The sequence below is a fragment of the Notolabrus celidotus genome, chromosome 10 (genome assembly GCF_009762535.1).
Source record: "Notolabrus celidotus isolate fNotCel1 chromosome 10, fNotCel1.pri, whole genome shotgun sequence".
Classification (NCBI taxonomy): Eukaryota; Metazoa; Chordata; class Actinopteri; order Labriformes; family Labridae; genus Notolabrus; species Notolabrus celidotus.
The window spans coordinates 1484641-1498164 of record NC_048281.1 but is presented as its reverse complement, the minus strand read 5'-3'; positions in this window follow the sequence as shown (position 1 = coordinate 1498164).

Below are 13524 nucleotides of genomic sequence, written 5' to 3'. Positions count from 1 at the left end.
ATTTCAACCTTGGGCTGCCTTGTATCTTGTTATATTTATATACGGACTGTTCAGTCTGCATTTACGAACTGTTTGTAATTTGTGAACCTCACTGCATTTGTGAATGGAATTTTTGAGACTGCAGGGCAATGTCTGTAACCAATCAGATGTCTCACTCCTATGCAGCCAATCATAGTGTAGATTCCAGGGTATGTGGTTGTGAAGCGATCCCTTTAGCCATGCTCGAGACCAGAGCGCACCGAGACCAGAGCGCACCGAGCGCACAGAGACCAGAGCGCACCGAGGCCAGAGCGCACCGAGACCAGAGCGCACCGAGACCAGAGCGCACCGAGACCAGACAGAGCGCACCGAGACCAGAGCGCACCAAGACCAGAGCGCACCGAGACCAGACAGAGCGCACCGAGACCAGAGCGCACCGAGACCAGAGCGCACCGAGACCAAGACTAGTCGATATCATCCCGCATTTAGGCAGTTATTTAATGAGGACTATGTTTGATCCTTTGTTACAATGGGTAGCCTGTCTGCAAACGTTTTATCCTCACCCTGTTACTGTATTATTGATCAGTCTGACGTTCTAGTCTTGGTCTCGGTGCGCTCTGGTCTCGGTGCGCTCTGGTCTCGGTGCGCTCTGGTCTCGGTGCGCTCTGGTCTCGGTGCGCTCTGGTCTCGGTGCGCTCTGGTCTCGGTGCGCTCTGGTCTCGGGCATGGCGAAAGGGATCGCTTCACAAACACATACCCTGGAATCTATACTATGATTGGCTGCATAGGAGTGAGACATCTGATTGGTTACAGACATTGCCCTGCAGTCTCAAAAATTCCATTCACAAATGCAGTGAGGTTCACAAATTACAAACAGTTCGTAAATACAGACTGAACAGTCCGTATATAAAGATACAAGGCAGCCCAAGGTTGAAATAAAGCTCAACTAACTGCTGTACTGTCATTTTTAGATCCAAACTGGTTGATCTCCAGTGCTAACTTGGTATCTCATGCGCACGAGATACTTTCTTGTGCGCTAGAGAAAGTACCTGGTGCTCACGAAAAAGTATCTTGTGCGCACGAGAAAGTATCTGGTGCGCACGAGATACTTTCCAAAAAAAAAATTCTGCACGTCACTTTAGGGGCTCCGTAGTTATCTTATTCTACTTTTATGTATTTCTTCATTCATTTATTTAATTTTATTTATCTACTCAGTTTTATTGATATTTTTAGCCTTAGTTTTATTTTTCAACTCTTATCCTTACCTTTTAAATCTATTTATTTTTATTATTTTTATTCTTAATTTTGATGCTTTAACTTATTTTAATTACACATATTTTATTTTGGTGTGCATTAGTCTCTATTTTATTTTATTTTATTTTATGTTGTTCTTATTTTTAATTTGTATTCTTATTAGTTTTATTATTATCATTATTATTATCTTCCCCTAATATGTCTTGCCATTGTTTCATTTCTGCTTCTTTCTTTGTTTTCAATCGCTATAAAGCACTTTGGGTTGCATTTTATTTGTATGAAAGGTGCTATATAAATAAAGCTTGATTGATTGACCATAGACCGTAAGGTGAGGTAAAACCGTTAGCTTCTGTTAGCATCATAATGGTAAACAATGTGGCTAAAACGTTAGCTTCAGTTAGCATGCTAAATCAGCAGGCTACGGACGTTTTCATATTGGATCCTGTCCATCAATATGATGAAGGAGTGGAGCAGGTGAGAGAAACTTTAGGTTAGTGATCTCTCCAAAGAAAGTTAAACCATGAGCGGTGGTGATGATAGCAGCAGGGTTCAAAGTTGTGACATTAGTTTCTTTTTTAAAGGTGTGTGAACCACAGAGCTCAGAGAAGAAGGAGAGCTGAATGAGGACAGTTTCATGTTCAATCCACCACAACAGGCAGAGATGAATCCATCACCATCATGGAACGATCACTGACGAGGAATCACTGGGACTATTTTTAAAAACTGTAAACATGAATCATTTAAATCAATACAATCATCTTTAATCAATGTTTTTAACAACGTGTTTGTGTTTGAAGTTAGTAGCCGGGTCTTGTCTCACCCTGTCGGGATTCTTCTTCACATAAAAACCTGCTAACCATACATTATCCCTTACTTAACTCCCTCAGATCAAAAGGATCGCTTCATGACTAATGTGGAGAGGATGACATGTCAGTGTTTCATTAAGAAAGGCTTAAACATGAAATCCTATCATTCATTGCTTCTGCAGTCACTGATATTGCAGCATTATCAATGATGCTCTTTCCTTCCAAAAGAATGAAGTGATGTGTGTGGGTGATGAATCAAGCAGGGATGCTTTATAGGGCCACTGTTTGTCAGAACTGCAACTCCATGACTTGATCTAATGCAGCACAGAACACACTAATTTGACACTGACAAAATCAAAGTACAGGCCTGCTCACCATTATTGGCACCCCTTCATTTTTTGCATAACCTCTACAATATCTTCAGAAATAAATGAAAATGTACCAAATTTATATCATCAAGATCTTTTAATTGGAGGTCCAAAGTACTTTAACAAAGAAAATAGTTTTTTCAACTTAAATATTGTAATTTCAAAGAAGAAACAGAAAAACAGCATGTGCAGCAATAATGGCACCCCTCTTTAATATTTGGTTGCAGACCCTTTGGCAGTGATGACAGCCTCCAAACGTTTCTTGTAGCCATCTATAAGCTTCTTGCACTTCTCAGCTGGTATTTTCTCCCACTCTTTCTTTGCAAATTGTTCAAGCTCTTGAACATTTGCAGGTTTCTTTTCCCCAATGGCAGATTTCAGCTCAAACCAAAGATTTTCAATTGGATTGAGATCAGGACTCATTGCTGGCCATTTTAAAACAGTCCATTTTTTCCTTTTCAACCATTCCTGTGTGCTTTTGGATGTGTGCTTTGGGTCTTTGTCTTGCTGGAGGACCCATGATCTTCGTCGAACCAAGTTTTCTTACACTGGGTAGGACACTTTGCTCTAAAATATCTTGATAATTATCTGATTTCATGATTCCTGTGATACAGTCAAGGCCTCCAGTACCAGATGCAGCAAAGCAGCCCCACAGCATTATGGATCCTCCACCATGCTTAACTGTTGGTAGGGTGTTCTTTTCCTTGTAGGCTTCATTGTGCCGTCTGTAAACAAACTGTTGGTGTGCAATGCCAGCTCTATTTTTGTTTCATCTGTCCACAGAACATTTTCTCAGAAGGACTGTGGTTTGTCCAGGTACTCTTTGGCAAAGATTAGTCGTTCCTTTTTATGTCTTTTCCTCAGCAATGGTGTCTTCCTTGGCCATGAAGCCCTGTTTGGTTTAGTGTGCAGCGTATGGTACTTGTTGAAACCATGACCCCAGACTGTTCCAGGTTGGCCTTCAGGTCTTTGGATGTTTGACGTGGGTTTTTTTCTGCCATTCGCACCAACCTTCGAAGACTTCTGTCATCAATTTTTCTCTTCCCCCCACGTCCAGGGAGGTTCTTGACAGTTCCATGCTTGGCAAACTTCTTAATAACATTACGCACTGTTGAAACAGGGATACCAAGGTCTTTGGAGATTACCTTATACCCTTTGGAGGTCTCGTGTTTGTTGCTTATCGCACTTCTGATGTCTTCAGACAGCTCCTTTGTCTTCACCATTGTGATAAGGCAAGGCAAGGCAAGGCAAGGCAGCTTTATTTGTATAGCGCATTTCATACACGAGGGCAACTCAATGTGCTTTACATTAACACATTAAAAGCATTGGAGACATTCAGACAGGCATAAAAGAACACAATTAAAATTACAAATATGATAAAACAGAAAAAAAAAGGAAAATTAGAAATATATTAAAAATTACATTAAAATTTTAATTTAAAGTGGGTTAAAATAATCTAAGATAGGAAGGCAGTGGCAAATAAGAAAGTCTTAGTCTTTGATTTAAAGAGGTGAGAGTTGGAGCAGACCTACAGCTTTCAGGGAGTGTGTTCAGATATGTGGTGCATAATGACTAAACGCTGCTTCACCATGTTTCCTTCTGACTCTAGGAACTGAAAGCAGACCAGTACCTGATGACCTCAGAGGTCGAGGTGGTTCATAAAGTAGTAGCAGATCAGCAATGTATTTTGGGCCTAAAGGATAAAGGATAAAGGAACAGGGGACAACAGATGGCCTTTTAAAAACACTGAAGTCATCACTCATTGGCTAATTCATGTCACATGGGCACAGACAATTTATCCCAGGTGATTCTCATCTGTAATTTACAACAGGTGAGTCACAATGTGTTTCCATACTGAATTACAGCAAAGGGTGCCAATAACAGTGACACAGCAAGCTTTAAGTGTTTCTTTTTTTTCCCTCCCATTGTTTATTGTTTTAAACTGTTGTTTATCATTTGCTCTTTTGTATCAAACACAAGTTCTCTATAAAAAAAAAATGTTTCACTTGATTCATTTTTTTCAGTAGATATTCTACATTTTGTACTTAAACTTCAGGGGTGCCAATAATGGTGAGCAGGACTGTAAGTCATCATTATTTTTCCTTGATCCTAACGCATTACATTGCAGTTAGTTTGGACTCAGAAAGCTTGTGTCAGCCATAGAAACAACAGGAACAACAAATGGATTACTTGTAGCTTTAACCAAAACCACAGAATGTTGTTAGAAAAATCTGTTTGAAACAAATCAAGGTTTTGAACTAACTGAGTACGCTTCAGATGGGTGAGAAGGACTTGACATTTTAAATTAGTCAGTAAAGTTTATAAGGTGATGTGTTGCTGCACCAGAGATTTCCATAAAAATCGTGATTATATTTTTGCCCATGATAACCGCAAAGTGACAATCTGATATAGTGACAACCCAATGTCATTGATTTGATTTTTATTTCATTTTCTAGCAATGTTCAAAATCCACCCATAGTAATCAGCTTTATCCTTACTTAATTTAAATGGTGCATTTAAGGTCGTCAATCTGCACCTCTAAATGTTTTGAGATCAGAAATAGTCTCGTCTTTAGTGCCAGAACATTTCTATTTCTTGCAGAGTCTTCAGCCAGCTTGGCTTGTCCTTTTCAAGCTGAGGGCTATCAGACATTTGGTCTCGCCTTTCTACATCAAGGAAAAAATGAGACTTCTATTACTGGCTGAGGCGCCACCTGCTGCTCCCACAATCTCTGTAATCCAAAGATGCCAGCTGCTGACACCTCAATCACATTCACCGTCTTCCTTGAAAAATTTAGCCGGGGACCACAGGACTGCTGCAGAAACCTGTAATTCCCCAAAGTGATGAGGCAGACTCTTTTGCTCCGTTTGATGGCAGGGCAAATGTTGGGGTCTGTGGAGAAAAATGCTTTGACTAAAGTGACTTCAGAGAACATGCTATCAGAAGATTCAGACCTAAAGTATGTGTTGAATTCTTCATCGGTGTTGCTCCAATGTTGCAAATATGTTCACTTCACATCTTTTCCCAACAGGGGTTGGACGGAGGGGGCACAGATGAGAGAGATTAACCAGATTCTGTGACTTCACACTGCCTAGAAATCACTAAAGTCCATTTTGTGGATGACTTAATTAGGCAGTCTCTGAAATAATGGGCAACATAAAATCCCAAATGTGCAAACAGAATGATGGCTGTGAAACAAAGCTTACTAGACATATATGCCAATCAACCACTGCTTAATGAATCTTTACAGCCAGATTACATTCTCAAATATGTTTGATGAGCTTGTAGTAAGTGTTGAACACACAATATTTAAAACAAATAAGCAGGTTTAAAGCCGTGAATATGGACCTCATGTTTCATGTGTGCACACAGTTAAGTGACAATCTGTGTACTGTAGTACTCAAGGTCAGTGGTCCCCTGCAGAAGTGGGCTCAAGCTGAGAGGTGGGAGTGGGAGTGGGAAGAACTAAAAAGGGCAGCAGCTGCGTGCTGAGAGGCTACAACCTGCAGAAAGTAAGCATGCATGTTGGACTGCCTTTATGGTACTATATGATTGAGCTGAGACAACATATCAACACAGCCAAATGTCTTCATTCTGACTTATGTGTTAGAATGAATGATTCTCTGGTGCCAAATATTGTTATTTTGATTGAAAACAAATGCAGTGGCTCTAATGACATGACTGAGGGTAATATAGACAAACTTAACTGGCCAAAGAAAAGGTTGACAATGTGATAAATGGAGTGGCACTGCTGCACATCCTAATTGTTTACCAGTCCATTCTTTACTTTCTTTCTAATTCTGTCTTTTTTCTGCCTTGAGTTCTGTAAAGACATAGTTAACGACAACCTTTCACCTCTCCATCACAGTCCAATCTTTGCAGCTTTAGCAGCCTCATTGTTTCATTAGTATCAGCGGTCATGAGGTCATTAGCCGCTACCTTCACTTTATGTGTCTGGACTCCGTGGGGGGATTTATCTTACTGCTGCTAAGGGCAGACGCTCTTCCAGTACAAAGTCTCCCTGGAGAGTCTGGCCGGAGACTTTTGGACGAGACCTAATTACCACATCATATGCTATAATAAATGATCTTACTTTATTAACTTGTCTCTCCTGGCTGAAATCGTGGTGGTGTTTTGGTTGGCTCTGCTTGGTGGAAAAAAGAACTCAGTGTAAGCTTAACTTTCAGATTTATATTTTTCCCAGTCAGTCCATGACCCCAGCAGACAAAGCTCCGAAGTGTCCCTGTTTTGGAACAACTACTGGAGGTGATCTTTATTCTTGGCCCCTTTGGATGAATAAGACACCTCTTCTCTTCAGGGATACATTAAGTATCACATTACTTCTAGAACAATCTTATTCATGTTGGCAGCTGATACAATCATCATACCCTGTGAATGAAAATGAACCATCCTCCTCTGGCATTACATGATCCTTTTGGAAACGTATTCACAAGATCTTAATAATTCATCAACACTAATGCAAATGGTTGATAAATGGTTCCATGACTAATTTATTATTATTGTAATATTAGATTTGAAATTGAGTAGATTTGTAGTAATTTGGAAAGAAGGTTCTATTTTAAGTGCAGCCCAGACTGAATAGTTGGCTGGAGAGGGAATTATAATTAGCATAAAACATGTTGATGTGAAATGAGGAAGTGTACTCTGATACATTTTTAATAGTCTTTTACTTATTCCACACATATCCATGCACTTTATTAAGAGATCAATGACAAACCCTCATGATGACAGACGGACAGAAAAAGCTTTATTCACTGTATTTGTCTTGCTTCTGACTTCAGTCCATTGCTTTAGGCTTCAAACAAACCACTTTCACCTCAAGCCCACAAATATTTCACCTCTCTACAGCCAAAGGCCACCAGGCGACAGGCATAACAGGAATCAATAATTTCAACTTGACACGCCATGCTTTACATCAGGCTTGCTTACCTGGATGCAAACTAATTTTCTTTTAGCCCTCATGTCAGTCATCCTGACCCCCGAGGGCCTTTACAAAACATTTATGCCCCACATCGGCGCTACTCTAGCCTCTGAAAAAAAAAAGAGAAAGTAGAAAAAAAAGCCGTCTCTGCCTCGGGACCAAGGCCTTTAATAGCATATTGATCAAAAATGAATTGAGTGCACAAATGAGAACAAGCAAAGCACAAATAATACAAACTACCCAGCCTTTGCTAAATGAAGGGCTGATCGATGCAGGATTAATTGCATTCCTCTCAGATCGGAATAAAAGCAACTGATGTTGCATCCCATGCTTGCACTGCAAAAACACACAAAAAGCATACCACCAGAACAAATCCATTAGATATTGATACTGGTCTTCTTTTCTCATCAGGGATAATTCAAAAACTGGTAATAAACTCTCTGAATGCTGCCGAACAGTTAAGTGCTGCAAATTTTAAACGTGTAATGACATGCTGTGTGTGTAAGAGCAGCTTTAAAGGTGACATATCACGCTTTTTTCATCAATATATATTGGTCTAAGAGGTCCCCAAAACATGTCTTTAAAGTTTATGCTCAAAAAAACACTTTGAAATCAGATTTTGGCATGCCTGAAAACTCCTCTTTTTCAGCCCTGCTCAGAACAGTCTGTTTTCTCTCTGACCACGCCCCCTCAGGAAGTGGATGTGCCCTCGGCTGTCCAGCACGTTGATCTAATGTTTACATGTTGGCTGAATATACACGGCTGCTCACAGACCCGCGTTACTTCAACCCTCTGAATCTGATCCAGAATCTGATCCTGACGGAGAGGCGCCTGCAGCAGGACCTTTCTAAAGGATTGGTCACAGATTTAGTGTTTCTTGTTGTTTTATTTATCAGCATGTCGACGTGTGTCTTGGTTCACAGCTGCAGCTACGACATGTAGCTATGTGGCTATGCTAACTAGCGCTAGCACTTATCCATGATAAATAAAAATCAACCACTAGATCTTCAAATCTGCAGACGTGGGGAGTAAAACCGACCTCTGCCAGAAAGGCAGCAGGACCTCTCTGAACCATTGGTCATAGATTCTGTGTTACTTGTTTTATTTGTCAGTATGTCGACGTGTGTCTTGGTACACAGCTACAGCTACAGCTACAGCTACAGCTACAGCTACAGCTACAGCTACAGCTACAGCTACAGCTACGATATGTAGCTATGTGGCTATGCTAACTAGCGCTAGCACTTTTCCATGAAAAATTAAAATCATCCATTAGATCTTCAAATCTGCAGACGTGGGGAGTAAAACCGACCTTTGTGTTTATTAAGACAGACTACAATTAGCATGCCTCCCTCCTAAGCTCCTTGTTAGCACACATTTGTGCAGGTAATGAAAAACGGAGGAGGGATTCAGTCTGAAAACTGAAACGGCTGGTTTCAGCACACATTTACAGAAAGGTGGAGAAATCAGAACAGGGGCAGAATGGATTTTCTTCATTCTCGGGGGGTTTGTAGACATGCCAGGGAAACATATTTCAGGTAAAGAACCATTAAAAAGTCCATTTTGCATGATATGTCACCTTTAAATGTGATGAGTTAAAGGTACAGTGTGTAGGAGTGGGAATATTAAATCAGAATCAGTATCAGAAATACTTGATTTATCAAAAATAAAATAAAATAAAATAATTAAGTATGTACAGAAGCACAGAATAGTTAGAATGATCTAGGTACAAAAGTGCTGGTGATTAATTCTTTGATGCATGTCAAGAATGATCCTCCATTGGTCAAACTTTTATTATCAGAAACGTCCATCAACACAAGTTCTTGTGCACAATGACAGCCACTCTCTCTTCCTCTTCATCTTCCAATCCGTGCATTTCACACACCCTCTCACTATATATGAAAACACATTTCTTATAAGTTTGTCCGCTCTGTGCCGTGTTAGAAACACAGAGGAGGATCCTTCCACAGAGGATTCTGCAGCCAGCCTCTAGTGGACACTTAAGGAAATGCAGTTTTTTGCAGTTCTTTAAAATCCTCTTTTTGCCATTCGCTTTTTTTTTCCATCACTCTTTTTTGATGTTGTTGTTATTAATGACAGCTTGGATAACTCCAGAGAGCTGTTTCCATTGCATTATTTTCTTTAATAAAATCCTTGTTAAGCTGGGATCAGTAGCTCAGTTCTTTACATTAAAAAATAGTTGGAGCTCAGTTTTAAACTGCAAGCAAGTACATACGTTTATTTCATAAAATGTTAAAATATTCTCAGTAAAGCATTTCTTTTCCTGCTCAAAATGATATCAAGCAATGCAATTTTATTTGCTCATGGTTAAATCATCTGCAGCTGGGACTTTAACATCCCTGGTACTGAATTCTATTTATTGAACTCCAAGCACTGAAAAACTACTCTGATGGAAAGTGAATTAAACTTTATAGAAAAACACAACTTTCAAAAGAGAAATCTCTTGGTTCTATAGGAAGCGAACAATGTGGTATCAACTTGCTCTATTATTTCACCATGCTAAATCACAAACCTGATGATCCCACATCGCTCAAATCAAGTAACACAGAAATGTAATGTTGCCTGTTGACATTTGTAAAATAGAACTGATGCACTCATCACCACTCAGATTTCAAATCTGAAAATTTGCATACCAACACTTAAAGCTGGGGTTGGTAATCAGATTTAGATCCACTTTTTGTTATACAGGTTAAAATGATCTTTATGTCCTGATGGCAATCATTACATAATGTGTTCTTAAAAAAGAGGTAAAAAAAGCTGCTATCTACAGCCGGAGTAAACCTGGGAAAACATCAACCAATCAGCCTTTTTTGGGTGCCAAAATTTTAAACCATTCAAATCCCGTCCTGTCGTTCTGCCCTCCTCCCTTCCCTTGACTCTACTGACTGCCCCTCTCGCTCGACCTCGGGCCTGTCCCCTCTGACCCGATGAGGTACTTTGCTCAGGACTGTAGTCCGGATCAGAGTCTAAAAAGCTCTCACCACGGGGGCTCTGACAAGCAGAAGAATGAATGACATTTAGTAAGTCCTACAGAAAATGTAGATGTGCTGTAGCGTCCGTCCAGACGCTGTAGCAATGACGAGCCGATTCGTGAACACGTTGAGTTTTAATAACCGGTCACTGTCGGCCGTTACCACGACAACCAACAAAACAACAATCAATGTTTGAATGAATGAAGAACTTCTCTTGTCTCTCCTCTCTCTTGCTCTCACTCTCTACACCTCTCCTGATGCCTTCACTGACCGTCAATACTGTAGGAATTAAGAACATCTACACTGAACAGGTTTAACAAACAGTACAGCTGTTACAGTATTATATATGTGTTATAACTTTTCTCCTGATATCGTGTCACCGGTACAACTGGATAATGCTAGCATGACAGTTGTGAGTACTAACAGCAGCCATGTTTGTTTGTGTTTTTAACTTTCACTATGAGAATGTTTTGGTGAGGACCGGTTTTGAATCAGTCACCATCATATGGTCGCAAGTCAGTGGCGCTCGTGCATGTGAGCGGGGGGGGGGGGGGGCTTTAAGTCTGAAAACGTGTTGTGTTGGTAATTGTTTGTTTTCTTTACCCAAAATGCTAAACCACCACAATGCTACACCTCGTGTGCAATGTGTAATGCACAGAGGCGTAATGGTGGGGAAATTGTTCTGCCTCTGATCTTCTCTCGGAGGTAGTGACGGAGGTGGAATGGGGGGAAGACATTGGGGATGTGTAGGGTCAGAGCCAGCAGAGCTCAATATTACACCGTTATGGTTATAATGTGTGAAACTTTGTTCCAGCCCTGTTGCCAAATTGGATTGTGTTGGAGACTTTTTAAAGACCCTCAGCCTCTGTCCTCGGTCTCTCTGCAAGGACAGTTCACTAAAGGTTCCTTGTAATCTGTAAATTGCAGCATGGAGGAGGTGTGATTGTGGGTCAAGACTACAGACATAGACTGTATATAAAATGGACGTCATCTCGATCGGCTCGAAGTAAGGCCGCCACAAAAACTGCTCCCCCTAGTGTCAGAAACTGTGTCTCCCCCATTCATATGAATGGGGCTGCGGTCAAACTTTAAAAAATAAATACACGTGGTACTAATGTTTCTCACATCTGTATGCTGTGGTGATATGTAGTTATTATTTGACTGTTTTGTGTTCAAGGCCTCTTTTTTTCTGAAAACTTTCTTTTTCATTAGTTATTAGAGGATAAAAAACGGGGTTTTACATCCAGTTTTACTTTGATTGACAGCTTCTGTAGAGAGAAACTCTGTAGGACCTTGGGACAGTACGCTGCATGGCGGAGCTTGTTACCATGGAAACACACAAATTCCCTACTTTGCAGACTCTAGCTGTTTTCGAAACGGCCTGCTACATACTACTTACTTAGTAGGCAGTGGGACCTGCCTACTACATACTGTGTTTGAATTTAGTAGGTAGTATGACTGTTCTGTTGGATCTGGTCTGCAGCATGCTGAGCCAGACGTCACTGGATTTCCGGTTTTCAGAAAGCAGAAGTAAACAATGACTAAGCTGATAGAGAAACTGCTTCCTTTGCATCCATTTATGATTTAAAAAAATAGGAAGTGGTTTATATGAAATTTAACATATTTCACAGCACCTAAAAACAGAGTTCCCCCCGTCAAAAAAGAAGAGGAAAGAAAAAGAAGAACGAGCGCTATGCATTGTGGGAAACAGTACGCGAGGCAGACTGGTCTGATACAGGCTGTGAAATGTTCCTGAATCAGTAGACATCCGGGGAGTTTTGACATACTGCAGATTTTGCTCTTGTTCACATACTACATACTGAATTTTGGACAAATCAGTACGTACTGATAGTATAGTAGGCGGTTTGAAAACAGACTCTGGCTGCAGAAAAATTTACAAGAAGGTAACATTCTGGAACGAGATATTTTGGCTTCAAAACCGGACAATGGGAAAAGGCAGAGATACACTGTCCATTATATGTACAGTCTATGGTCAAGAGCTGCAAAAATTGTAGCAAGGTTTTACTTTTTAAACCCAACTTGAGTTAAGCTTAGTTGACTAAAAACCTGGAACTCAGAAGTAAGATGAAACATTTCAGTACCCTGAGTGTGGAGCATGGCTGCCGTGGGAATATGGTTCATAGACAAAAATGCCAAGATAGCATTAATTTGACAAAAATAAGATAGTAGTGCAAAACTTTGACGAGTGAGCCAAACTCAAGGATGCTCCAAAAAATGCATTGGAGTCATTGATATTCAGTGTGGTCTCATGTTCGGGACAAGCTGTCCTGGTTTGTGAGGATCAGTCCTATCTCAAGGAGTTACTCAGCCATTCAGGGGCAGTCTGTGAGGACATGTCAAACATGACAGGACATACAAAGCCAAAGATGGGAAAAATATGTTCAAGCAGAGTCTAACAGTTGTAACTGCTCCTGTAAAGTCTGAGGAACACATGATAAAAAGCACCGTAACATAGCTGTAAGCACACAGTCATACCTCTGAAGTAATTATTCATTAATGTATCATCTTAAAAGCCCCTTAAAGCATGTCTAAAGTACACTATGGTTTTTACTGTATACTCTACAGCATAATAAAATCACCTTGTAAAATCTCATAATTTGCACAAAGATTCATATGCACTTTAAAATGATTATGCTGATATTGCACATATAGCTGTGGAGAAGATAAGAGGAAATATTGCAATAAGCTCACATGGATATCAGTTTTCACGTCCCTGTGCAGTGAGAGTATGATATTATTTCTGTGCAGTGTACTGCTGGTTCTGGGCATGAGAAAAATGCCACACAAAATACTTTTAATAGAAACTCCAGCTGGGAGGAACTTGACAAGCTGTCAAAACACCACAGTTGTTTTTTTGAAATTGTGTTAAAAATCTCCTGGCAAGTGCTGTGTGTTTTTATGAAGCTATATATGCATATATATCGAGAGCAGAAACTTGGACTCATCGAGTGTCAAATTACCTTCTTATTTATTCATCTTCTTCTTTATTGTCACTGCGTTTGATGTCTTCTTTATTGCACTCTGAAATCTGTAATCAGTGAAGCGGAGTGTATTGAGACTGCCCTCATGCTTTTTGTTCTCTGCACTCAGGGTCTGTTGAGTCACAATAATTACTCTGTGAAAGAAAAGACCCTGCTGTCCTTACATGATCCATATAACACTCA